This window comes from Neolamprologus brichardi, chromosome 23, assembly GCF_056152115.1.
Source record: "Neolamprologus brichardi isolate AB-2024 chromosome 23, ASM5615211v1, whole genome shotgun sequence".
In the NCBI taxonomy this organism is placed as follows: domain Eukaryota; kingdom Metazoa; phylum Chordata; class Actinopteri; order Cichliformes; family Cichlidae; genus Neolamprologus; species Neolamprologus brichardi.
Genome location: NC_142125.1, coordinates 3,241,711 through 3,245,000, shown reverse-complemented (window position 1 = coordinate 3,245,000; position 3,290 = coordinate 3,241,711).

Below are 3,290 nucleotides of genomic sequence, written 5' to 3'. Positions count from 1 at the left end.
CGTTGCATCCCTAACAATATCTATAACTTAATGTTTTTAGCAGGTTTATCATATTATTATTTCAACATCTCCAAAACAATAAGTAACTGGAGCTTAAGAATAAATGGTAAGTAGCAAAAATTAAGATATTTCCATCCATTATTAAAAGAATAGAAAGTAAACTTTAAACTTTATTTCAGTTATGTTCTGTTCATATTTCAGAGGAGTCGTTACCAGCCCATGACCTCCCTTAGGACACTGCGTCTTCTGATGGCATGGTTTAGGTCGACTCGTGAACTTATGAGGAAGAGACACAAATTAGCAAATTAGTGCAAAGCAGTTCTGACTGAAAACCTTTAAATTATGATGCAATCAAAGTCCTTATGAGATTGATATCTTCCATTTTCCAGGATGCCTCCATTCACAGGGACACGAGGGGCCACTGAATGGTTAGAGTATGAATGTGCTGTGGCCGCTGCAGTTTCTAGACCTCTGGCCAGTCGAGCGCTTCTGGGGGAATTTGGACCAGTGTGTAATACACCACTCTCCACTACCGTTATCCAAAACCCACATGAGGTATCTTTTGGTGTTCACTCCCTACATTGGAGTTGCAAAGTTTTGTTTTTCAAGATCTTTCAAAAGAACATTCGTTGGCCCCAAATACTTAAAGAAATATTTAGGCTATCTCTGAACAACGCAGTGTATTCCTTCTGGACCGACGTAAGCTCAAGTAACAGGTACATTTGCAGAGAATTATCAGTCAAAGGTCTATTGGAGAAAAGAAATGAAGAAAATGGAGCCACCGCTGGTCACTTCCTCTTTCATGTAGCCAAATAAAATGTACGATTTGCTGTTTAATAGTCTGCATTCCATTATCTCCCCGTTTTTAACGAGTACTGGTGTTTGAATGATGATCTGTTCACCAGGTGAAGTCCGGTTGGCTACACGATATCTGAGGCCAGGAGAGAGGGCGGGCTGTTTAAACAATTTTTTTTATCCTAATCAACACGATCATAACCCCAGCAGAACAAAGGCATGAATATCCATTTCCAAGGAAAAGGGTGAGTGCCCTCTCCATGCCCCCCTCTCACTCCTCCTCCCTCTGTCTACTGTACTCGTTACCCTGGTAACCCCATGGGCCGAATGCAGATCAGGGGGACCAACGAAGCGGCCCCTTGTCTCCCCTCACAATTCACCCTGATGATGACTAACACTTTTGTTCATGGAGAGGGCAGGTGGGAGTGACAATACGCTTCAAATCATTGCCCACCCGAGATCTCCCCTTAGCTCTTACTCTCTAACCCCCTCCGCCCTCGTCTTCTGTCTTTCTTCCTTTTAATTTTCCCCCAACATCTTCTGTCTTTCTTTCGCTCAGTCTGTTCCTGTTTATTGTTTGTATTTTTCATTCTGCCATTTCAATTTTTTTTGTCCGTCCTTTCACTCGGCGATGACAGCGAGTCCCACAAAGCCTCACTCACAGCAGATGTGGCAATGGTTTGTGAGAGGTCAGTGTTATCTAAACAGACCCATTGGGCTATTTGCTATAGCACCCTCCATCAGGCAGGAAGCTCTGAGGAATCAGCCCATCACTTCAATCAGCCACGACGGCATACGATGAATTTATAATGGCCGGATCAGGACGAGGAATGAAATCAGATGAGCACAGGGAGAGAGAGAGAAAGACGGGGACAAAGAGAGAGGTTTGTGAAAAGATGGAGAGCATGGGAGCGTAAAGCAAAGAGCCAGAGGAGGGTTCAGTTTTGGTCTGTGTCAATGACCACTATGTGGGGGAGTGTGCTGTTTGTATGTGGTGTGGAACAAACAAGTGATTGTTGAGGGGTGAGGAGATGAACTGTGACTTTGTTTGACAGTAGATTGTACAGTCTGCGCGCTCGTGCTCTACAGTAAACGTGCACGTATTTGTTTGCGCACGGCGTTTCTTTTTAACCATACATATATGGTAGAACATATGCACGTACAGGTGTGCACACTTGTGTATCTATTGGCCCGTGTGCAAAGAGAAGCAGTAACCTTATCGCTGTTTAGAGGGTAAGCACACGTGACAGTAGATTTACACAAACTCTCGATCAGTATCTTGACAGATTGTCAGATAATGACTCTTCGCGCAGATATGGACAATTGCTTCAGTGTGTATGTTTTCTTGGCTTGTGTGCAGACAGCTTGGCTGCGAGCCAGCATCTACAAGTCACGGTCCAAAAACGGATCGCGGTCCAGTTTTAGCTTGGACTATCTGCAGAGAGTCTCCCCACTCCCCAGCACAGCCGATGACCTTTGACCACATTAACCGCTGCAGTCAGACTCATCTCTCCGTCTTCTCTTATCGCCTGGAATCAAACATTAAAAGAGGGAGGGAGCCGGTGTTACTCATAAAGTCAGAGAAATATGGGCACTGAAGGGAGAGCGGGAGAGATAAAGACAGTAAGAAAGACTAAAAAAAAAACTAGAGTAACTATAATCAAAGTCTGAAAAGTGAAAAGGAGGGAAGCAGACAGAGGACTTGGATTAGTATAAGCTGCAGTGGGCTAAAACATTAAGTGTAGAACGAGCAGCGTTACCACGCTATAGCCTTATACACTTTTACTTCCTGTATCTCCAAGTTTGGCATCTAAAACAAGCAGGGCGGAGTTGAGCTGTAGACAAACAGGCTGTTTTACGAGTACCATTCTGCAATTACCTGTTACCTTGACTGTTGGGGTTTTAAGAGCGGCCTGGCCTTGGAGTTACCTGGATACACCTGGAGGAGGGCGATAAAAGGAGCTGGGGGTATTAAAAACACAGGGTGGGATGAGCTATCTGAGCAGCATGCACCCAAAACTCCATCTGTCTGTCTGCTGCGCTGCGACCGCTGGCGCCCACACCCTGCCTATCTGTCTGTCTGCCTGCCTGTCTGCATGTCCTTCTGACTCTGCATGCTCTAATAAAGCCAACTTGGCTCAATAGTTTGATCAGCTAAACCTGTATAGGTTGCTGCATGCGCACAAACGCACACACGCGCGCACACACACTTAAAGATTTCAGGCAGATGGTTTGCTGATAGTGATGGGAAGGAAAATATTTGATGTCCCAAGCCTGGCCATTTAACATTCTCACCCCACGCTCTGACCTTAAAGACTGTGGATTCATGCATACGGCGTGCATGACTTTGTGTGTACGTGTGTTTGTTCCCTTAGCTTTTAGCCCCAGTTGCTAGTCACACCCACACAACCCCGTTCAGACAGGCGCGCGCGCAAAAACGCGCACCGTCCTATTAGCAGGACTTATCAGAGCCCGTTTGACCCCCACCTTCTCCC